The sequence below is a fragment of the Podarcis muralis genome, chromosome 9 (assembly GCF_964188315.1).
Source record: "Podarcis muralis chromosome 9, rPodMur119.hap1.1, whole genome shotgun sequence".
NCBI lineage: Eukaryota > Metazoa > Chordata > Lepidosauria > Squamata > Lacertidae > Podarcis > Podarcis muralis.
Genome location: NC_135663.1, coordinates 53,943,084 through 53,967,167, shown reverse-complemented (window position 1 = coordinate 53,967,167; position 24,084 = coordinate 53,943,084). Strand labels below are relative to the sequence as shown.

At 42.9% G+C, this 24,084-nt stretch overlaps 1 protein-coding gene across 2 annotated transcripts in view; it reads left to right on the top strand.

The window, feature by feature from the left end:
* The window catches only part of LNX1 (ligand of numb-protein X 1), a 121,312-nt gene that overhangs the window by 6,810 nt on the left and 90,418 nt on the right, over positions 1-24,084 (top strand). For both annotated transcript variants that reach the window (XM_028744381.2, XM_028744384.2), the window contains exon 2: positions 20,579-20,739. The gene's annotated coding sequence lies outside the window, so the exon portion shown is untranslated. The remainder of the gene's footprint in view (positions 1-20,578; positions 20,740-24,084) is intronic.

Sequence of the window (24,084 nt, the reverse complement as noted above, 5' to 3'; positions counted from 1 at the left end):
AGAGTACATTAACTCATCCTCAGCTGTGCATGTTCTCGGTCTCTGTCGTACTTTGTGACTTTTAGTTGTTTATTTTTATCTCCATCTCTGTAGCCTCACAATATTAGTAGATTAACTAACAGAAGTGAGTTGCTTAACATTACCCATTCAGGTTCATGGCTGAGTGGAGATTTGATCAGTAGCTTCTCCCCAGATCCATTATAATAATGCACAGGATTTATTATTTTGCGATGTAGCTGCTATGCTTCTGTACTTGCTGCCAAGAATATATAAAAAAATACCCAGCCAAATGGTTGGCCTTTTCTGCATGTTTACATAGTTCATAAGTGACCTCTGATGCCTTGGGAGGTCCAGCACTTGCCTGTTACATAAGCACAAGGAAGCACAATTTTGCGGGCAAAACACTGTAGATGCTCCTGGGAGTGACAGTGGCATGTACTGTACATTGGTGCTCAAACAATGTCTTGGTTGTGTAATAAAACATGTGACAGTATTGATTCCTGGTTTAGGATGCTTCAGTTAGTCATAGAATCAGAATTGTAGAGCTGTGGTCACCTAGTCGAACCCCTTGCAATGCAGAAATGCCAACTAAAACATCCATGACAGATGGCCATACCACCTCTGCTTAAAAATCTCCAATGAATGAGAGTCCTCCGCCTTCTGAGGAAGTCCATTCCACAAACAAACAGCTCTTACTGTCAGAAAGTTCTTCCTGATGTTTAGTTGTCACTTACCGTATTTTTTGCTCTATAAGACTCACTTTTTCCCTCCTAAAAAGTAAGGGGAAATGTGTGCGCGTCTTATGGAGCGAATGCAGGCTGTGCAGCTATCCCAGAAGCCAGAACAGCAAGAGGGATCGCTTCTTTTGCTGCGCAGCAATCCCTCTTGTTGTTCTGAGATTCAGAATATTTTTTTCCCTGTTTTCCTCCTCCAAAAACTAGGTGCGTCTTATGGTCTATTGCGTCTTATAGAGCGAAAAATACGGTATATTGACTTATACTGGTCAGCACCATTTCTTACTTAAATATATTTAGTTTTTTGTTTCAAGCTTGTGGTTGTGATGTCATCTTTTTCTCAAACAATGATCAGACAAACCTGAGATGAGGCTTTTGTTTCTAAAACTCTGATTCCACGGTGGCTCATTCAAGAAAAAAGTTGTGTATGAAACTGAAAAAATAGCATAGTTTATACATTGAAAATCTGTCTCTGTGAATATTGCTTCATTCAATAGGTGGGTTTAAAACCTTTGTGTCTGTTTTCTCTTCACAAACTCCTCCTTGATGTACTCCTAAACACCTTTTTAAAAATAAACTCAGAGCCCAGAAATGAGAGAAATTTAGTTGCTCTCAAGTCCCAAATGAAATCATTAGGATGAACTAACCGCAACTTATTTCCCACTCATTTAAGTGGAGTTAAAAGCATTACTAGCATTCTCTGGATGCAGACTAGTGCATGTTAAGTGTTAAACAAGAGCAGGGGGCAGCAAACTTTTTCAGCAGGGGGCCGGTCCACTGTCCCTCAGACCTTGTGGGGGGCCGGACTATATTTTTGGGGGGTGGGGGGAATGAACGAATTCTTATGTCCCACAAATAAACCAGAGATGTATTTTAAATACAAGGACACATTCTACTCATGTAAAAACACACTGATTCCCGGACAGTCCATGGGCCGGATTTAGAAGGCGATTGGGCCGGATCTGGCCCCCGGGCCTTAGCTTGCCAACCCATGAACAAGAGAATCTGTGTGTTTATGAGCTTTTTTCTTAGCCTCACATTCTTGCAGCCATACTGACCCAGAGAGAGGAGAAAGAGAGAGTGCATGTTAGGTACTTTTTAATCTCAGGAAGATCTTTGAATAGTCAGACTTGCTTGAATTTGGTAAAGAGGCCTTAAACCTTCAGTCTTCCCCATGAAAGAAAACAAATTCCCTCTCCCATACAAACAACTAAAGAATTACCAAGTAATGTAATACATTTCCACATCAGCATTATACGTGGGAGCAAGATGGTTTAACAGAAGGGTCTGCAGACTCAGCAGGGTGAGACGGTGAGCTTGAAATATTATTTTTGGGATGTTCCCACATAATGAAACAAGAAAAAATGGGTTGTTTAACTTAGAACTGCTAAAAGTGTTTGGGGGAGGGGATTCAGTCACCAATACTTTAAAAAAAAATATCATTGTCATACAGGGCTTTCACTACATTCCAATAGTTTAATGGCAGTCATGGGCATACCTTTGGGGAGGGGGTTAAAATATATAAATTGTTTCCCTGGATCAGACTGTGGCTGATCTAGTATGTGTTGAATTGTTTCTTTAAATGTAAAGGTTCATCATTGTTCCACCCGATGTGTATGTCTTTAAGGGGCCAGAGCAAGGGCCAGAGCAAAATAACGAGACCCAGCTTTACAGCTGTGAAACATAGCAGGTGCTGCTGAGTTGTATTGATTAAGCTGTGTCAGCAATTGGGTGTAGTATATAAGGAGCAGCACCTAGATCTCCCATTACCCTGGGGGATGGGTTGGTGGTTGGGTCTGGTTTGTTGATGTATTTAGTGTAAATGGAGTTTTTGTTTTTGTTATTAAAACCTTGTTTAAGTTATTTTTGAGTCCCTTTTTAATGCATGGTCTCCCCAGCAAGCTCTCTGCAGCGCTACTAAACTGCAAATAGTATGACACTCTGTTTCCAACAATCACCAGCCAGATGACCCTAGAAGCCCACAAGCATAGAACGCTGTTGAGAGCCACCTACTGTTGTGCTTCCCCAGCCTCTGCCATTAAAAGTCTGTTAGCTCTAAACATGCTGGTCCCATTTAAGCAGTCATGAGTAATAGCTCTTCTTCAAGATCCACTGATTATCTTCTTCTAAAGTTCTGAGTCTCTTACTAGAAAGGAACCCATCAGTGACGTGATAGATACAAACACAATGAGTGGTTCCAACTTGGGGGCCTCACTTTCCTTAAAATGTTGTGATTTATATCTCTGTGAGAGCTAGAAAAAAATTGCATTGAGACAAAGCCACAGACTGAGGTTGCAATCCTATGCATACTAATTTGGGAACATGTCTTGGCTTATTTCCAAGCAAACATAGTTGGGTTGTGCTGTAAATGCATATGATTGGGCCACTTGTCTCTGTGGTTAACAAATCCTTACGCTGACAATGTACTAAATTATCAGCTGCAAGGAGTCAGCAACATGGTGCTCTCATGAGCCTTCCCTAGCACCTACTGGACCCCCCTTCCCCTACTCTTCCCCACTGAAATTAGGCTTGAAAGAAGCCCTCTACTCTGGCCAATAGAATGGGTTGTGTTGTGTGTGTGTGTGTGTGTGTGTGTGGTAACCACAACAGTTTCTCCAGTGTTCAACTGTGCCCATGTGCTCAGGAACGTCATCAACTCCCAATGTGCTTGAAGATCCTGTGGTTTTATTTCAAACTGGTCCTCAACTTGTTGTTGTTGTTGTTTAGTCGTTTAGTCGTGCCCGACTCTTTGTGACCCTATGGACCAGAGCACACCAGGCACTCCTGTCTTCCACTGCCTCCCACAGTTTGGTCAAACTCAGGCTGCTAGCTTCGAGAACACTATCCAACCATCTCATCCTCTGTCGCCCCCTTCTCCTTGTGCCCTCCATCTTTCCGAACATCAGGATCTTTTCCAGGGAGTCTTCTCTTCTCATGAGGTGGCCAAAGTAGTGGCAGCTTCAGGATCTGTCCTTCCAGTGAGCACTCAGGGCTGATTTCCTTAAGAATGGATAGGTTGGGCCTCAACTACTACAACTTAATTCCCATCCCTCTGTTGTTCTCCTCACTAACCAATTTAGGAACAAGTTCTTTGAGGGAAGGTTCCCATCTCTTTTACCTATGAAGCTCTGCAAAACGCCAGATCTACATATGATTTGCCGCCATCACATTGAACCAAAACATCAAAGAGTCTGTCAGTGCTTTAATGAGTAGCATGCATTGTGGTAAAAGTCTTCATGGACTTGAGCCCCCAGCACGTGAATAATCTCAGGAAGGAGTTGTGTGATGCTGGGGTGGGGCTAGAGGTATAATTCTGCATCACCTTTCAACGTGCTTTGCCTCCCTGCATGAGTAGCTCATGAAAGAAGGTTATTATAAGTCAAAATTCACATCTAGCTCTATTCAAACTGGTCACCTGGTGCTAAAGTTAGGTTAATGGCTTCCCTTGTCTGGGCTGAAAAACTGATTGTGCAGAACTGATTTACAAAACCGTAACCAGCTGGAGAAAATGGTATTGTCTTAAGACAACATGAGTGTATGTGTTCTACTTCTGGTCTGCAAGATAATAATCTCTCCATGAGTCACTATTTTAAAAAGGAAGTCTCCTGTTTGTCTTTTTACATGCCCCTTTGGGATGTCCATTTTGTTTCTGCTGCAGAAGATAGATGGTTTTGGCCCTTCCTTGGTCACCCCTTGGATTGAACAAATATGAAGAATCAATGGACTCTTTCATTCATTTTTATCTCTTAAAGACCAAGGCAACCTCTAGCAACCTTTGCAATTGCAGTTGTCTTTTCCATTGCCTGTCTTCATAAACATGACAAATGATGCTTTGCTATGAGTAACTAGTCTTGTCCCAATAGATAAATCTGCTGCCAGAATGGTCTTTGCAGAAATGTTCCTGGAGGCAATGACTATTCTTTGAGGAAACTTTCAGTTTAGGGTCTTTGCAACCCAGATTTACAATGTGACGTCAATGACAACCTTGGATGTATTTGAAGGAAGTGGGGACCAAAAATGCAAGCGGAAGAAATAGGATTTCCTCAAATGGTTATATCAACCATTCAAGTAAAGCCACAAAAGTTATTAGTTCACACATATGCGATAGCCTACCTGCCCTCAAATACCTGTGTTAGTTATTTACTGTTTAAAGGAAAAAGTAACTACCTTACAAAAACTTCTTTGCCTGGAGACAGTTCTTACTCACCAGGTCAGTGACCCATTTACAAGCCTGAACAAATGTTCTTCAAACAAGCTTCACAATGGTTTTACTCAGTGCTATTTTTCTAGAAAAAGAGGTGCCAGAACTCACTTCATTCTCTTAGGATGGCAATGGAGCCCACCTGAGAGGTTCTGGAACTGAGTTCTGGTGAATTCCAGCTGGGAAAAAAGCCCTATTTTTCCCAAACCTACTTAATTGGTATAATTCAGAGTGAGTTCATTACCTAATGAAACAGCCAGCTTTGACTGATTAAATTGTAAGATAAGAAGTGCCAGAGCTGTGTTGCAAGCGACTGCGATTTCTCTGGACATGCTTAACAAATACTCTCTTCTCCTGCAAGGCGGCAGATATCAGAAAAAGAAAAGGGGAAAAGGTTGGCTTACCACCTGAAATAAATGTTTAGCCCTGGAACTATAAGCAGGTCATGTGCCTGAGTTTCTACCTTAATTTAAATGCTGATTAAAAATATGTACTTCCTATAAGGAGGCAATGACAGGAGGCAGTGGGAGTGTTGGTAAATATACTGCTGAAAACAAGAGATTACAATAATTCTGAATACAGCATACAGTCAATATCAAACTTCACTCCCCTTCCCCCAGAGTTTTCTGTTTCTTAACCCTGCCCCCCAAAAAACCCCACCCACCCACACTTAATATTCTGTGCCTGTTGAGCATGCTCAGTCCCCACCTCCGTTAAGCTTTTTATTTTCTGCTTCTGCAAACTTTGGGATTCTACCACGCATGCTGACACCGCCCTCTCATTCCTCAGTGGCCCCATTTTGGCTACAATTCTGTCATTAATCACCAGCTAAGTTTACTATTAGTGGAAGTGATGGTTGCCATCGGTAGTGTTTATAACTGTGCACTAACAACAACAATTTTTGACCCACCAGTTAGGGCACCTTTTTAGCTGATCAATACAAAAATGATTAATCCAATTCTAATCAATTAAACCTTTAAGGCCTATATTTTGCGGTAGGAAAACAAAAACTTTTGCCAAGCTTGTCAAGACCTGAACAGACTCTTTTTTCATGCTTTATTCTAGCAGATAATGTAAGAAGTAATAGCAGATTCGAACGGTACAGAGCTTCTTGTTGATACAGTATTGTCGTCCACCTGCCTCACGTTTTTACTTGCAAGTTCTAGGTTGCATTTCATTGGCACTATATCATGCACTAGCAAGAGGGGGGAAATAAGCACTTCGTTTTTTTGCTGCTATTGCTTGGCTGAAATATTATTTCATTTTGGTTTAGGACTCATATGGCAAACAGAGAGTATCTCATTAGTCTCACTGCTTTACCGCTGATGTAGTTTGTCTGAGCTCTGAGAAATTGAGACCCATTCTCAAGTAAAGCCATACATGGGATTTTCCCATGATAACTGCATCCAAATGTACATCTGAGGATCCTTGTGAACGCCAGCCACAAGGGTGCACTCCGAAATTTAAGCCATAGAAGGGACATATTATGTTTCGGTCTCACATGTGACATGTGATCAGGCAGAGCACTGGAACGATTCTGTCCTCCAGGACAAATGCGGCCTGTGGTTCTTGAAATGTAGGCTATCCTCTTTATTCCTACATATCCCAGTCCAGAAAACCCATTCCCAATTAGGGCATCCTGTTATACTATCCAATAATTGAATTCTGTTGCCAAGATCAGAAAAGCCACTTCCGATCTCTTTCCTAAGTTTTCAGTGGGAGGAATACTATAAATAAAGGATATTTTTCTGTAATCTCCCTCCCCTATACCTCCACCCTGGTTTTCTTCTGGTAGTTGATCTAAAATTGTTTATATATAACTTTGATCATGATCCTACCTCCCATAGTCAGAGCACATCCACATCATGGCAGCTGTTCACACAGTTGTGGTGGTGACCATGGCTATAGTGTGGTGAGTGTATTTCCTTGAGGCAGCTCTGGCTAGCGATGGTTAGTTTCCTCAAGGGCGTAGTGTTTGGGTTTTTTACTTATTTATTTTTTGATTTCTAAAAATACAGACACTGAAGACTATCACGTTTTCTCTCATTTGCGAATACAGTGGAAGCTCAGTTTTCGTGTGTCTCAGTTTTCGTGAACGCTGAAAACCTGTAAGTAATTGCTTCCATTTTAGAACGCGCCTCCGAAGTCGAACGGCTTCCAAGGCGCATTTCTCAATTTTCACCATTGAAATTGCTGACAACCCTTTGCGCCTCGGTTGTCCAAAGGTCCGGAAGTCAAATATTCTTCTGGAATAGTTTACGTTCGACAACTGAAGTTCCACCATATAAGGAAAGCCCCTTTGGATTAGACCAAAGACCTATGCAGTCCAGCGTCCTTTTTTCTCACAGTGACCAACTAGATGCCTATGGGAAGGGACAAACGGAACATGAACGCAAGAGTCCTGTTGCTCACATTCTTCAGCAGTTGGGATTCAGAGGCCTACTGCATGCACCTATCATGGCGGATACCCATTGGTAGCCTTACCCACCATGAATTTTTTTAATTCCCCTTTAAAGCAATCCAAGTTGGTGGTCATCACTACAACTTGTGTTAGTCAATTTTATAATTTAACTATGTGCTGTGCGAAAAGGTCCTTTCTTTTGTCTGTCTGGACTCTCCCACCGTTCAGCTTCATAGGGTGATGATCCCTGGTTCTAGCATCTTCTCATAAGAAAGGAGGAAAAAGTTCTCTCAATCTACCTTCCCCCCCCCCCAAATGTGCATAATTGGATAAACCTCTTGTCCCTTCTTACTCACTTCAACCCTCCTCCAAACAAAAAATGCCCCAGTCCCCAGATCGTATTCCTTGCCATATTTCTCAGTTACATTGGAACCAGGGAGAAGGCTTTGCACACATCTGTGAAAGAAACTTAAGAATAGAAATTGGCACACACTTCCACATACATTATTGTGAACCCGAAGCAATAAAAATTGCACGTTTTTACTTCCTTTCATTCTCAGTGCATATATTTATAGGTGCCCCCTGCCAGTAACGCTTAGATAAAGTAAAGGTAAAGGGACCCCTGACCATTAGGTCCAGTCGTGACCGACTCTGGGGTTGCGGCGCTCATTTCACTTTATTGGCCAAGGGAGCCGGCGTACAACTTCCGGGTCATGTGGCCAGTATGACTAAGCCACTTCTGGCGAACCAGAGCAGCACATGGAAACGCCGCTTACCTTCCCACCGGAGCGGTACCTATTTATCTACTTGCACTTTGATGTGCTTTCGAACTGCTAGGCTGGCAGGAGCAGGGACCGAGCAACGGGAGCTCACCCTGTCGCAGGGATTCGAACCGCCAACCTTCTGATCAGCAAGTCCTAGGCTCTGTGGTTTAACCCACAGCGCCACCCGCGTCTTGGCAAATCCAAGGGCTGGCTCAAGAGAGTTTGAAGCCTAAGACAAAAAACCCAAAGAGCTCCATTTACTGTCTCTTGCACAGCTGCCATTCATTTCAATGGAGTTTGAGAAATATGGAGATAATACTAGCCTACTTTACAAGGTTTTGTGATGATTAATACTGAGATAATGTACACAGAGAGCTTTGAACATATGAAACGCACCATATAAATGTTGAGTATTTCATGCTTTCAAGTCTCTCCAAGAAAGGGTCCCGGGTGGAGTTTGCCTATCAGGCCTTTTAGTACTTCAGGAAATAATGTGAGGAGAGAGCAGAGTATCTTCTTATAATGTCAAAAGAATTCTGTCTTGATACTTTGGTGGCCTAAAGCGAGTATGTATGGCCTAGATTTACAGATGGATGCATGCATGCATTTATGTACTTTTGAGATTTATATCCCATCACATGGCTTCAAAGGAGCTATAAGATGAACACAAGCAGTGGGAGTCCACAAAGTTCTGTTTTCTGGGCATCATATAATTGTACATTTGGAAAAGTACATGTTAATTCCCCCAAATGTTTACATACATGCTTAGAATTATGTTTTAAGCAGGAAACATTTTAACCATGTATTTATTATACATTACCCCCAAACCATTCTTGCAGTGCTTTGAGATGTTTTCCTTGGGTTACTTTCCCGATGTATTGTTTTGTTTTGTTTTGTTTACAGTTTGACATTCTCCTCCTCATTCTCGTCTCTTGTTTTTCTTAACTGTATCCTGTTGTAATATTCCCTTTGGAAGGCCTTTTCTAAGAGTATTTTTGTACAGATTTTGAAAGCTTCCTTCCTGGCTTTTGCATCCTCTCTTCAGATGTCTAAATTAGAGATAATGGTCCTTTGCTAAACTTCTCAGGTGATGAGGGGAAGGAGAGGACTTTATAGTCTCTTCTCCACACAGCTTGCTTAATTTGTAATGTGCATAAAACGTCGTGTGTTAGAAACAGTGCCTTACTGTTAGCTGTTAGCAAGGAAGAGACATCAACATTCAAGGCAAGCTTTTAAGAATATGTCAGCATTTTCTAATCCATTTTTCCAATCTTCCATGGAGCTTTGGGGAAATGATGGAGACAGTATTTAAATGACAGTTCAAGAGTCTCATTCCTTTTAATCTAAAAGGAATTGTTATATGATGATGATGATGATAATTTATTATTTATACCCCGCCCACCTGGCTGGGTTTCCCCAGCCACTCTGGGCAGCTTCCAACAAAACACTAAAATACAATAACCTAATAAACATTAAAAACTTCCCTAAACAGGGCTGCCTTCAGATGTCTTCTAAAAGTTTGGTAGTTATTTTTCTCTTTGAGATCTGGTGGGAGGGCGTTCCACAGGGCGGGTGCCACTACCGAGAAGGCCCTCTGCCTGGTTCCCTGTAACTTGGCTTCTCGCAGTGAGGGAACTGCCAGAAGGCCCTCGGCGCTGGACCTCAGTGTCCAGGCAGAACGATGGAGGTGGAGATGTTCCTTCAGGTATACTGGACCGAGGCCGTTTAGGGCTTTAAAGCAGTGCTTTTTTCTGGAGGAAATTTTTCAAATGTTAAAAGTGTAGCACTCACTGTAACAACTTCATGATGAGTACCGGCACCTGTTTTTCTTAAAAACAACAACCAAAACACTGGTTATAAGCATTACTTGCTTTGAAGAAAGTGTGTGGCTGGTACTGTCAATCAGCAGCATTCATTGCTCCTCCCCTCTCATTATTGTTGGTGCTGTCAATAATAGTCTCTTGTCAGAGGAGCATCAGCAGCAACAACAACAACAACATATCATTATGCAGCCACAAGCATTCTTGGATGACACCGATTATTTAGATCCATTCCAATCTGGGTTCAGGCTTGGCCATGGGACTGAGTCAGCCTTGGTTGGCCTGATGAAGTTTAGCTTTCGCAGAGTTACAATTTCCAGCAACCCTTAACAAACTACATTGCCCAGAATTCTTTGAAGAAAAGAACGTGTTACCTGCTTGGCAGGGGGTTGGACTCAATGGCCCTTGTGGTCTATTCCAACTCTATGATTCTATGATTCTATGAAATGTGCTTTGATGGCACAGGGTTTCACAGCCCTAGTCTCCTACCAACTTCATACAACATAACAGTGATATTAGCCTACTGCACTGATATTTAGGCCAAGATTGGTGTACACCTCCCAGGAGCGCAGGCAGTGCTGGTGGCAAACAGATGCAGCAGAAAAGAGAACGATGCTGTGTGTGCTTTTGAACTACAGTGGTACCTTGGGTTATAGATGCTTCAGGTTACAGACGCTTCAGGTTACAGACTCAGCTTACCCAGAAATAGTACCTCGGGTTAAAAACTTTGCTTCAGTATGAGAACAGAAATCGTGTGGCGGCAGCGGGAGGCCCCATTAGCTAAAGTGGTACCTCAGCTTAAGAACAGTTTCAGGTTAAGAACAGACCTCCAGAACGAATTAAGTTCTTAACCCAAGGTACCACTGTAGTTACTAATCTATACACATAACAGGAAAAATAACTGGCTTGTCAGAGGCTACATTCTGGCGCTACATTAGTTTCCGTTTGCTCAGGAACGATTGCAATTTGCTATGATCTATTCCTAGCAAATAATCTTTATTCCCCACCATCCAACCCCAACACATTGTTTTCCAATGGCTAGGATCCTTGGGTGTGGCCTGTGTGATTTTTTAAAAGAACTTTCAATCATTTTTTCAACAGCAAACTCCCAGGCCATATTAGAAACTGCTTTTGAAAGTCCTGTGGGTTTCAAATGTGCTCCACCATGTGATATCGGGTGTGTGTTGTGGTTTGAAAAATATAATCCCATAGTGCTCTTAGGCATGCATAACTAATTGCACTGCTCTTTGGATGGCAGCCAGTGAATCGAAGCACAGTTGCATGCATGGTTGTATTCACCTCCCTTTAGTTAGATGGCTATTAATACTGTGAACTTTGGAGAGAGAAAACGTAATTGTCTCTAGACTGGTTATGTAACATGCTTGCTTTTCAATTCACCTAATGAATGTGCTAGGAGCAGAGATTAATCCTTGAACTTTTTTTATATATATACATGGCATGCTCTTCAAAGCTTTACATATTATCATCCAATGGCTAAAAAGAAATTGTAATGTTATACCTCACTAACATCTTGCGATGGGGAAAATGGGTGAAAATTTCACTTAATGCTTGAAATATTCCAGTGCATTGTAACATTCTGTTTCTCAAAAAATTATTAGCTATTTGCCCACCTTCTCTTTTACCAAGTTTGTTCATTTTATCATAGATACAATATCGCAGACTCATCATAGACAATCAGATTTTAATGGGGCGTTTTTCTATTGATTGGCATATGGGATGTTAGGGGAGCTGTAGTATCTCTGGTGGGTCTGATGATCAAGAAGGCTGCCACTGCAAGTGCTTTAGAGGGAAATGAGAGGCAGATGGGGTTTTTTAACCTAGGAAGGTGGCCCATCTAGGAGAGGGAAAACTCTAGTCCTAAACTTCCACTGCCTCGTGGCTATACTCATTTGTGAGAAAGGTTTTGAGAGTAAACCCCAGGGGAAAATTTGTACCTGCTGCCTTGCAGAACATCTTCAGGAGAATAAAAGGCCAAAGGAGTAAACCTTAAACAAATCCAGAGTGGAGTCCCTAAGACAGTTGGATGGTGTTTTATGCATCTCCTTCTGGCCACTCCTGTTGCCAAATGCATTGTTCTGCTTTCCTTTGGACCATATCAGTGAGGCCAAGAGGAAGGTTGTGTCACCTGAACAGCCCAGGACCTTCATACACACTGCCCAGGCTTACGCTCTGGAAAGGTCACCTCAGTGCTGCTAACACAACAAAAAACAATGTGGGAGGCAGCAGTTACAAGTTACTGATCTCTGCAGCCACAGCTGTTGCTCTAATTCTCCAGCGATTTGACTTCACCCCCGGAGGCACACTCCATTGTTTCTCTACAAACCGATGCCAAAAAATTTATAGGTGATAAGAGATTATTGTGGCTGTGAGGAGGTAAATAACCTTTTCCTGATCTTCTAATAATACTGTTGTTTTCATGTAACCAAGAAACAATGAGGGTCCGATGGCAAAATATAACACATTTATTTAGTTAGTTAGTTAGTTAGTGAGTGAGTTAATAAAATTTATCCACAACTTGATTGTAAGAAACCTCAAATTTGTTTCCCCCACATGTTTGAGAATGGACTATCATATTAATCATTGGTTGTATAAAATACATACACCCAAAATTTACTGACATTGCATGACATTTCTAATAGGAATATTTATATCTGACGTATAAGATTCCATGAAATATGGTGCAGTAAATTTCCCTTTCTTTTCACTAGGAAAATGGGGTGTGGAGCATTACTGCTGCAGTCCGCTGCTTGTCCATACTATGTTATTTCTATCTGTGCTGCAGGAAAAGCATATTGGGAATCAGGACTGGTCTATGGTGCTGACTTGAGTACATGTCACAGCCTAAGCACCCTTCTGATTTTGCCCAATACAGAATAATTGTCATGGACGACCAGGGTCTAGAATTCTCTGTCTTCTATTGGCAGTTGTGGCATTGTGTATAAATTCAATTCTTAATAAAGCAAGCTTAGGGAGTCTACAGTGTTGAAGAAGAAACTTTAGCAAGTGTTTGCAATTTCCTCCCCACCCCACCCCCAAACTTATTATTTGGGCTGAAAACAAAGCAGAAGAAAAATCAGCCCAAAAGAAATAGCTTTATTTGGTGAAATGCGCCTTTGATCTCTGTGGGTTGCTGCTTTTTTCTTGTTCTTCAGCTGCTTTGTGGGGTTTCAAAACCTTACGTTCTCCAGCTGTGAATGTGTATTTTATCATACCAAGAACCTATAGTGGGATTCATGGGTTACTATAGCTAATCTCTAGAAACACTCTCGCTTTTAAGATTTAATAGGTTGTGTTTTTCTTATCGGAGGGGAAACACAGTTCCAAGACCGATACCACTGTGTCTTAAAATCATATTCATAGTTATGACCTATTCCTGCTCTTCCTTCTGCACACTAATTGGCTGAACAGCCTTGGACCCAAGTCTGGCTGGTTGCCAAAATTCTGACAGGAAGCCTCCAGGCTACCTCACTGCAAGGCCAAGTTTAAATTTGCCTATATCTTGAGGGGGAAAGTACCATTGTTAGCTGATAATTCATTGCATTCTGAGTTGTAGAAATCTGAAACAGGCTCCTTTTACTTCAGGAAATCGCTGGCAACGATCTGAAAACAGGGCCATCGAAGGCCTGGAAATGATGCCTTATGAGGAACGGCTAAGGGAGCTGGGCATGTTTAGCCTGGAGAAGAGGAGGTTAAGGGGTGATATGATAGCCATGTTCAAATATATAAAAGGATGTCACATAGAGGAGGGAGAAAGGTTGTTTTCTGCTGCTCCAGAGAAGCGGGCACAGAGCAATGGATCCAAACTACAAGAAAGAAGATTCCACCTAAACATTAGGAAGAACTTCCTGACAGTAAGAGCTGTTCGACAGTGGAATTTGCTGCCAAGGAGTGTGGTGGAGTCTCCTTCTTTAGAGGTCTTTAAGCACAGGCTTGACAACCATATGTCAGGAGTGCTCTGATGGTGTTTCCTGCTTGGCAGGGGGTTGGACTCGATGGCCCTTGTGGTCTCTTCCAACTCTATGATTCTATGATTCTATGATTGTTTGACACCTCTGCTGGGCAGCATAGTTGGTTATTCCAACCCTGTTTCAAGGCATAAAATCACACCTTAGCCACAGTGTTAATGAGCTATATAATGTGTTCATTTAGTTGGGTGTAAGTCTCACTGTCCATAGTAATGAACTGGGTGATTCAATGAGAGGCCTGCGGGCTGCATGTGGCCCTTGAGGCCTTTTTTAGTAGCCATTGGCAACATTTGACATTGTACTGCATTCCCAAAACTGGGTAAGCAAGGTACTGGGCTTTGGGAAGGAGGCATGAGGGCTCTGGCAGGGTCCTAGATTCCTCTTGCTGCCTTCCCAAAGCCAAGTTAGTGCTTTCCCAGTTTTGGGAAGGAAGTAGGAGGGCTCTAGGACCCTGTGTCCTGAACCCTTGGCCTACCAGGCAGCAAGTCAGTATGTTAAGCCCCCAGTTCAGGATCAATCCACTTGTCAAAAATCCAAACAGAAGCTCAGTCCCACAAAGATCCTGGAGCATCCAAGCTGAGGCCCATCAACATGGGCAGTTGTGCAGACACAGCACCTCAGCTCTGCTTCCCTTTTGTTCCTTGCATGCTGACTGCAGCATCTGCGCTTGATGAGGCAGGCAGCCCTCACCTGTTCCAAGCCAACTTCAGCTGAGGACTCACACACCTTCTCTCAGGGCTAGCGAGCCCCACCTGGTCAGCTAAGGAGCTTGCTTGCCTCAGCTTCCTGGAGCACCTCTCCTGCTTCTCCCTGCGCCTCAGAGCTCACCATGTTTGGGGAGACAGGGGCCTTTCTGGCTCTGGTGATGGGTCCTGCTGCTCTGGCTCCTGTGTACTGACCCCCATCCCTTCATCATCCTCCATCACCCTGTGAGTACCAACCTCTCCTTCCTCATCCCTAGCTTGCCCCAGCATGTCTCAGTCCAGGCTACACCCCTCGCCAGTTTTCTCTGCCTCATCCCAATTGTCCTGCCAGTTCATGACACCCTGCCAGAGCCTTGTGCCTCCTTCTCACAGCCCCTGTCTGGCCAGCTTTGGGAAGGCAGAGCGAGGGCTGGGGTGGCACCCCACCACCACCACCACCACCACGTGACAAGGCAGTGTGCAGCCCGCAGGTTCCGTGTTGAGGTACTCTTGCAGTCCACTTGGTATGAAAAGTTGGACAGCCCTGGTAAAGAATATAGGACTCTGCCGTAGGCTAGCTCATTGGTCCACCTAGTTCTCCAGAGTTTCAAACAGAGGTCTTTGCCAGCCCTACCTGGAGATAGTAGGGATTGAGTCTGGGATCTCCTGTATGCAAAGCACACATTCTCTCTCTCATTTAGCAGGATTTATAGCTCAGAAAAATTGCAGGCTCGAGCTGTAATTCTTTCAAGGACTGCAGTCTTTCTCTGAAAGTGATCTTTCTCTGAAAGTGATCTTTCTCTGAAGGTGATCCTCCAGGCCTCAAGGCCAATTCATACCTTGTGGAGATTGAGTGTGGGGCAGTCCTCTTTTGCAAGAACGTTATTACACATTGCATGTAGAAGGTTGCTTCTTTGCTCCCCGCATTAACCTCAACCCCGCTGTTAAAACCTGCCACCCAAAGAAGCTCTGGTTCAGGTGATGCATTTTAATATGGAGAACCAAACAGGCAGATAAGAAGTCTATATTGTGGTGGCCACTGCAGATTTGAAATCTGGTCAACTCAGGGTAGAAGAAGGATCCCTTTTGTAGATGGCAGGTGGGGAGCAGGAAGCAAATGAGTTGGGGAAAGAAGTAAATATCCAATTTTGAACCTCCCAGGTCCTTCATTGGGGAGCTTCTATTACAAGTTCAATATTTTGTTAATACTGTTTCCTCTTCTCTTCTACTGGCAGGTCTGAAATATTTTGGATATTTCTTCTTTTCCTGCCCCTTTGCTTCCTGGTCCCTCTTTCCCCATTTGCCAGGGGTTTCCCCCTTCTTGCTGCACCTTTTTTTGTAGAAAAAGGATTGGAACTCGGTGCAGGTTGCATTTCTAACGGGAATGCTAGAGCCACAAAATCCTAGATTTGGCTTCTTGCTTGAAAACAGCATGTGAACATCAGTTCTCCTCTCTTTTGCCAGCTCCTGGCCATACATACAGTACTCGTATTTTCATTCCCTCCTTTCTTCCAGTCCCGTCCCCCCCCCCCCGTCTCCATTCCACCCATCTGCTGCTTTCTAAAGGCTCTCCTTTCCTCTTTGCTACTTTTAATCTTCCTTTCCAAGGACCCTCTTCCTGTCATTCCCCACCCCTCCCTAACAATCGGTCAGTCTGGAGAGTAACTTCATCACAATGAAAAAAATACTTCATGAAATAATTTCTATTTCAACACTTTTGGATTACTTCTATTATCAGCTTTTTTGTGCTGCATCTACTAGCCTTCATTTTGCTATCTGCTATCATTTGCTATCTGTGTTTTATTGAATGTACTGGAAGAATAAATGATGGTGCAAGCCCAGTGTGGCAGGGTAAATTTAAACCACACTGCAGTTTTAAAGTATACGGATCTTTATCAGCAGTACATCTCATCAAATTCAGATGGAATGTGCCATTATTTGTTGTGAGAGCAAACCATTCTGTGGTAAGCCACACAAGGATGTGTTAAAGACCTGCAGAAATGAAGGCAGTAAACTCCTAAATCGTGGGGTATAATTTCAGCAACAGGGCCCTTGTCTGTTTTGAGACCAGCATACGATGTTGCTCTCCTTTCAGTCAAACAGGCTGCCTCTCAGTTTGGAGATTAAAAAGTGCAACACCCAGATTTAGCATTTTTTCAATCATAAGCATCAAGCAGCCTTTAATGACTCCAATGTAGCAATGCAGTTTGTCTGTTTAATAACATAGCACCAGACACTTAGTTCTGAGTAATCAAACTGGGTGGCTGTAGAGGCAGACTGCTTGGGAGACAGTGGAAAGGAGGAAATACCACAGGCTCTCTGACTGCAGTTCAACACTCAAACATGTTTTTAGTAAACCCTAGTAGATGAAAGTAGGGATGTCCTAAGTAAAAGTGGATGGGATGTGGGTGGTGCTGTGGTCTAAACCACAGAGCCTAGGGCTTGCCGATCAGAAGGTTGGCGGTTCGAATCCCCGCAACGGGGTGAGCTCCCATTGCTCGGTCCCTGCTCCTGCCCACCTAGCAGTTTGAAAGCACATGAAAATGCAAGTAGATAAATAGGTACCACTCCAGCAGGAAGGTAAACGGCGTTTCCGTGCGCTGCTCTGGTTCGCCAGAAGCGGCTTAGTCATGCTGGCCACATGACCCGGAAGCTGTACGCTGGTTCCCTTGGCCCATAAAGCGAGATGAGCGCCACAACCCCAGAGTCGTCCGTGACTGGACCTAATGGTCAGGGGTCCCTTTACCTTTAAGTAAAAGTGGGCCATTATGGGATCAAACCTTCTGTAAATCTGGGACTGTCCCTGGAAAATAAGGACACTTGGAGGGTCTGGTATTGAAATAAGGATTTGTGTTTTTATTTAAAGAGACTAAAAGCACAAGCACAAAAGAGACAGCAGCTTTTGTTACAGCAGTATGCAGAGGCTGTTCAAATTAATACAAAATCCAATCAAAATGGGTGTGTCCAACTCTGGACTAGCAAAGCTGATAATGAAAAGAGCAATATCCTCTGCGCATACAGAGGTACAATTACTTTCTGTAGTGAGCCAGCCACTCCCAGGATTTGATGAGTCCCAAGTTCCACATTGTATGGAACTAGTTTGCGTTGCACATGGTACAATGACTCACCTACTTCTGTGTTCTGCATTGTTTGACCTTTTAGCCTCACTTTGTTGAAAACTTTTCTTCATTCTTCTTACGTTCAGGGTATACACCTGCCCACTGTGGTGAGTATTTCGTGCATCTGGTAGAGTGGCCCAAGAAAGCTTAGGCCATGAGAATTTCCTTTCTAATGTGCCAACAGACACTTGATTGTTTTTAGTTCAACAGGCCAGGACGGCCGTCCCTTCTGGAAATCTTCAAAAGTGGCTTCTTTTGCTTTGGAAAGAAACTGCACTTCCCAACAATCAGTAAGGCAGTTGGAAAGGTTGTCTTGTTTGTGATTCACATAGTTGGTGGACCAGTATTTCCTCCCGCAGCAAGTTGCCTTTCAGAACAAAAGAGGGATTTTTGTTTCAGTAAAGTGCCAATTGTGTGAAACCTGCTCAAAAGCTGCCCTGCTTCTTAGACACTCAAAATTCTGGCATGTTCTCTGCTGGCACCTCTCTACAGCAGATTTGTTTTTCTTTGTGTTAACTCAGATTGCATGTTCATATCTATCTTTTCCATACAGTAGAAATGTTACGGCTGCTGGGCGGTGTTGTAAACAAAACCTGCCCTTTTCCCCTTATCGGGTATCCAAGAGCCCGTATAGTCTCCTTACGTGGGTTCCCTATTGGTAGGAGAAAATAACAGAGGCCAATTGGAGAATATTGAGAAGCAAAGCAGCTAGTAAGTCTGATCTTTATTGATCTGTTACAACAGGGTGCTCCCCTCACACGCAGGAAAGGAAGAGGACCCAGAAACAAGGTGTGCCTGCCCTTATATAGTCATTTTAAGTTCCCTGCTCTGGAGCTTAAGACCACCCCTCCATACATCAAACATACATCACAGAAGGGGTGTAACCCAAGACCACCCCTCACAAACATCATATCTACATTCAGAAAAGGTGGTCTATCACAGAAATTTGAATGTTGTTGTTTTTCCTATCTGCCAGGTTATCTGATAATGCCTTATCTGATTGCCTTTCGTGGTAGTCTGTCACCCTTTGAAATGGTGATTACTAAATTCCTGTAACAAGGAAGGTTATTTTCACCTCCTCCCTCCTTGCAGAGAAACATTTGGTCAGCTTGGGAGTCAAAATGGTTTCAGGACTGTCTTCCTGTGCTGCTTCAGACATGTGGTTTATATATTTATGTACGTGTTTGCTTGGTACATTTATGAACATTTAATATATAAGATCTTAAAATTCTTATTACAGCGACCATCTTTGGTTAAGGTGGTGGCTTGCTAATAGTCAGGGTGGGGTTGGCTGACATTCCCTTAGTGGCAGCCAATGTCTGAGGACGTTTTATTTAATGGCCGTTCTATGTGCCGGCTGGGATCTGAAATCAGTTTTCTGTTACTGAGTGGGTGTAGTAGAAGTGAAGGCAGTTTGAATTTGGACACAGAGGCCCCTTTTGTATGTCATGGTAAACCATTGTTATTGCCTTACTGTGGGGTAGCCAATATGGTTCAGATGTTATTAGACGACAGCTCCCATCAACCCCAATTTGGGGTGGTTGTTTTTTTTATAAGATATTTATTAAGGTTTTTTAAAGATTTGTATAAAATAGAAAAAAAAACAAAAACAGAAAAACAAGAATACATACCTACAAAATACATAATACAACAAATATAATTTCAATCCCTTATATTCATAAACCTATTTTCCCAACCTCCTCATACCTCCCCTTTCTGTATTCCAATCTCTAATTAATTCAAATCAGCAAATCCCTCCCCTTATTTCTATTTAATTTTTGACCTTTCTTTTCTTATTTACCTAATCATTACAGCTGAAAACCCCTTAATTTCTAAATCAACATCATTCTAACATTCCAGAATTTTACAATATTTCTTAAGATAGTCCTTAAATTTCTTCCAATCTTCTTCCGCCGTCTCTTTTCCCTGGTCTCGGATTCTGCCAGTCATTTCTGCCAGTCCCATATAGTCTATAACCTTCATCTGCCATTCTTCCACGGTGGGTAGATCTTCTGTCTTCCAATACTTCGCGATGAGTATTCTTGCTGCTAATTTGTTTGTTTGGTTGTTTGTTTGTTTTACTTAACTCTTGTATGCAGGGGAATCAAAACATGGCTCATTTTTCTTGTATGCAGGGGAATCAAAACATGGCTCATTTTTCTCAAGCAAACCACAATAATTAAGCCAAGAACAAACGAGAACAAAAGATTGCGGCTTGTTGGAAGTAAAATAAAACACAAACCCAAGTTTGGACATAAGGGCATGCCAGAAATGGTGGTTTGTTTCCCCTGCACAATACCAGGGAGGAGCAAAGTAGCAAAGATTGGTGCAACATTTAACTATGGTTTATTATGATGCTCAAACAAGGCCGGAGGCAGTATTTAAACAAAATGATAGTGTGGTTGATTGTTAATGAATGACCCTGGATGAGCCTCAGGCTCACACTCCCCTCCCCCACTTTCTTCTTCTCCTGTGTCAAAACTGGGAGCAATTTTGTAGCTTTCTCTTCTGTTTTTAACTGAGTTCAGTATTATGTCCAAACCTGCGGTTAGTCTTAATTATGATTTACTAAATCTGTAGCATATTTTCATAATAATTTGCTATTGAAGGGGAAAAGGTGAGAGCAGAAGAGACATGAGCATCCTAAAAGGAAGGAAATCTTATTGCACATGACACGACTGTTATCTGAACTTTGTATGCAGGCAGGCACATGTAGTTTACTTGTTTCTGGGTAGATGACAGGTTGGGTGCGGCTCACTGTTGCTTTAAATCTCTCAGGTGCACACAGCAAAGTTTGTCTTTCCAGCCGTCTGTGATGTCATGCATTTCCTTGTGTGGGCCAGCCAATTAAAAAAGTTTTCTTCCTGCAGGTATCAGATTGGGAGCTCGAATGCCTTGTTGTTGAATGCCTTGTCGTCGGGCTAGACATCTGTTGAAGAAGGCTGCTTTCTTTTCTTTTCTTCTGTTCGGGATGTACCTTATGGCCCTGCAAATGAATTGAAAATCTAGTTGCATACACCGGTAACGAAAGGTGAGTTGAGTTACGCTGTTGTTGCTCTAAACTTTTATTCTCACTTACGGGCTCCAGGCTATTATTAAAGAAGCAAATCCTAACCTGTCAGAGGAACTAATTGTAGGGAACAAATATTTGCTTTTAAAAGAGCCAGATAATGTGCTTGCTTTTATAGTTTTGAAGTGAAATTTCTGCTTCTGTCTTCCACTGTGGCTTTTATTGTAAGAAAGGCCTCCATGAGGTTGCTTGTAACATTGTGTTGGAAGGTTTAATTCACCGAAGCTGCAAACCTGTGCACGCTGACTGGAGAGTAAGTCCCATTGATTTACTGTCAGGTAAAAATGCAGAATCATACTATAAGGAGACGGCAATCTTCACATTGATTACTCTGTAGAACAACATACTTGAGAAGCGTTGTAAGGATTGCAGTTTAAATGCAGCTGGATTATAGTTTCTGTATGGATTATTTTAAATCCCTTATTTTTTCCCTAAATGCTAATTAAACAACATCCTACTTAACATCAGTTGTAATTGCTTTGTTTTATATCCCTTGGCTGGCAAAACCCCAGGTTTATATGGTGAAATCTCACCAGAACCACACTGAAACCTCTCTCACAAAATCTCCTGTGGTAAAAGTCTTCCCTTATTTAGTTTCTTGTTACTGCTGACATGTTTGGCTTTGTAAAAAAAAGGACAAGGATGGACCTGTCCCTGCACAGAATTTGCCCCAGATTGCAAAGGAGTAGCCTGCATAAAAATCTGTAACGCTCTGCGTGTGTTTTCAGAAGTCAGTCCTGCTACGATCAACGAGGTCTACATGTTTAGGTTAACAACTGATGGAAGCTATTTGCTGTTTGGTTTCAAACACAGGTTTATGTGGTGTGCTGGATACAGCAAGCTGCTGTCCTAGTGTGATCGAAGGAGCCTTTAACTCTGCACACCCTGTGACCCAGGAAGCTGAATGGAGCCATATATGGTGGCCTGACAGGGTCACAATTTATCTCCTGTTTTTGTTGGTTGCCTGGGACTGCAGGGACAAAAGGAGTGGGCAGAGAAGAACTTGGAGATGCACCTGGAGGCACCAAAACATGCCAGGTGGTGGATTCTGTGCAGTTTGGTAGAGCACGAGTTGTGCAGCAAAACGGATCTGAAAAGTTAGGATTTGTTATGGGATTGTGTAAGGCGTTTGCAGATACTTTGTGTACATGAGGTGTACATAACTCTGTCCTTTCCCAAAATTTGAAATGGGCAAATCTTTTCATGTTCCTGTACTCATAAGAAGCACTTTAAGAATTTGTTTTGTCAAATATAGTACATGCAAATACAGTGCATGCATTTGTTTTCTAAAGGCTCCAATTTAAGGGGGGGCGGAGAGGAATCAGTATTAAGGATTAATGTTTATACAGTCGTATCTTGGAAGCCGAATGAAAGCCAGTCCGGAAGTCAGTTCAGCAATCAAGGCACAGATTCCAGTTGGTTGCAGGAGCTTCGGGCACGTAATCGGAAGCTGCGCTGGACATTCGGCTTCCAAAAAACGTTTGCAAACTGGAACACTCACTTCCGGGTTTGTGGCTTTCGGGAGCCAAAACGTTTGACTCACAAGGTGTTCAACTTCCAAGGTATGACTGTGGTAGGAAGAACAACTTTATGGGATTTTCCTATTAATTCTTGTGGGGCTTCGTAGACCCCTTTACTCCTGCACTCCTCCTTTCAACTTGAGACACAGTGTGGTATTATGGTTGTTATGTCAGATTAGGACCTGAGACTAGAGTTCAAATCCCCACTCGACCAGGATGCTCACTGGGGGACCTCGGGCCAGTCACTGCCTCTCAGCCTAACCAACCTCTCAGGGTTGTTGCGGGGATTACCTGATGAGGGGGAGAACGATGTACACCACCTTGACATCCTTTGGAGGAAAAGGTGGGATTTAAATGCAATCACTCAATCACTCACTCACTCAATCAATCAATCAATCAATATCAACTTACTGTATTTTTCGCTCTATAAGACGCACTTTTCCCCCTCCAAAAATTAAGGGGAAATGTGTGTGCATCTTATGGAGCGAATGCAGGCTCCATGGCTTCAGCGATAGCAACGCGAAGTCTCCGAAGCGCAGTGGGAGCGCTCCCGCCGTGTTCTGGAGGCTTTGGGTTGCTTTCGCTGAAGCCAGGAGAGCAAGAGGGATCGGTGCGCACCGATCCCTCTTGCTCTCCTGGCTTCGCTTTGCTGGAGAGGCGCTCCACAGCTTTCCCTCTCTGCCCAGCGCCCCTTCAGCGAAGCAGGAGGAGAAATGGAAGGGGCTCCATTTCTCCTGCCGCTTTGCTAAAGGGGCGCTGCGCAGAGAGGGAGAGAATTTTTTTTACTTGTTCTCCCCCTCTAAAACAAGGTGCGTCCTATGGTCGGATGCGTCCTATAGAGCGAAAAATATGGTAAATGGAAGTAGGCATAATAATGATAATAATAAAGTAATGGCAACTGGCTAACCTCTTACCCAGGTGTAGACAAACTTGGCCCTCCAGATGTTTTGGGACTGCCACTCTCATCATCCCTAGCTAACAGGACCAGTGGTCAGGGATGATGGGAATTGTAGTCCCCAAACATCTGGAGGGGCGAGTTTGCCTATGCCTGCTCTTATCAGTTGCATCAGCATCCAAGTAACTATTGAGTTATCCAATGAGTTTTCATCATGTTGAACTACTGTATGTAATGGTATTAGGCAGACATAATTTCACACACACACCCTTCATTTTAAGTGTGACCTAATTAACTTGGAAGCCCTTTTAACAAATAACATAAATCAATAAAATACAATGGGTGTGGGTGGGTGCAGTGGGAATGCATTAGGGTGGCCAAATCTGCAAAAAGAGAAGATGCATTGGCAAGAAGGAGAACGAAAGACGGCAGAGATGCGCACAAAATTTGCATATGCTAATCTATGCATCTAGATGCAAATTTCTAAATAATTACTGTAATTTAAACAAAAGTGCAATACTTCTCACAATGGTGGGGAAGACTGCAACCAGATGAGCTGTGTACCAGCTCAGGCTGCTGTCAACCGTGCTAACTATAGAGAGACACCATCAAGTTGTGTACTCTTCCTCGTTTTTTGATCTTGGACTTGACAGCTCTTGAAACGGAGGACCGTCCCTGGTAAAACAGAACATAAAAACATTGAGTATGAAATAGCAAAGGGTGTGTGTTACATATCTGTATATCCCTTTGGGGTCATTTCTGACTGAAATGCATAGGAGGGGTAAGGAAGTGTTTTAAAATAATTTAGTATTTTATAGTGATGCACCTAAATCCAAAAGCATGTCTGTCAGATAGCATTCTCTTATCCTGTGAAACAAGCCCTACTTGTAG